At 34.2% G+C, this 611-nt stretch overlaps 1 protein-coding gene across 1 annotated transcript in view; it reads left to right on the top strand.

Annotated features, from left to right (window-relative positions):
- LOC127443057 (receptor-type tyrosine-protein phosphatase S-like) overlaps positions 1–98 on the top strand; it is a 201,302-nt gene extending 201,204 nt beyond the window's left edge. The window contains exon 35 of the mRNA XM_051701542.1: positions 1–98. This exon is cut by the window's left edge and continues 4,400 nt beyond it. The gene's annotated coding sequence lies outside the window, so the exon portion shown is untranslated.
- Positions 99–611: the final 513 nt, after the last annotated feature.

Genomic DNA, 611 nt, shown 5'->3' with positions numbered 1-611 from the left:
TGCGTATGTAGTGTATATAGTATATACTTTTCCCTGCTTATTTATTTAAACTCATGTATGTAGATATGTCGACTTTGTATTAAAACAGAATAACTGGATATACTGAAGTGAATGTCGTCTCTTATTTCATGTGGGATTTGTGATGTCACACTGCTGTATTATTTACAATCTGTGATTCCCTTTTATCTCTTGTTAATACTTCAGTGGAAACTTGTTTTTGATTATCACTATCAAACTCATTTACGTGTAGGTCACATGTTTATGGTGCTGCTGTTTGCAGGTGAACACACAGCACATATAACACTTCTGTTGCATTAATATATATCATTATAATCACAATAGATTAGCCGTAGCACTAAACATTTTTGTTTTGTAATTTTAGAATTTTAAAAACATTGTTTGTGTATAATATGAATCACTTCATGTGCTCACTTCAGGAGATTTTGTCTTCAAAATACAGACAAGTACACCGACACCCACACGCAGTATTTACTCTGCCTGTCTTTGATGGTTTGCTGGCTGGTTTTAGAAGGTTTTGGGCACTAAATTAGATGACAACCAGCTAAACTATCTTAAACCAGCTCAGACCAGTTAACCAGTTCAGCTTGTCA

Source organism: Myxocyprinus asiaticus, chromosome 6 (genome assembly GCF_019703515.2).
Source record: "Myxocyprinus asiaticus isolate MX2 ecotype Aquarium Trade chromosome 6, UBuf_Myxa_2, whole genome shotgun sequence".
Classification (NCBI taxonomy): Eukaryota; Metazoa; Chordata; class Actinopteri; order Cypriniformes; family Catostomidae; genus Myxocyprinus; species Myxocyprinus asiaticus.
Note: the sequence above shows the minus strand (reverse complement) of the source record. Positions and strands in the feature narration are given on the sequence as shown.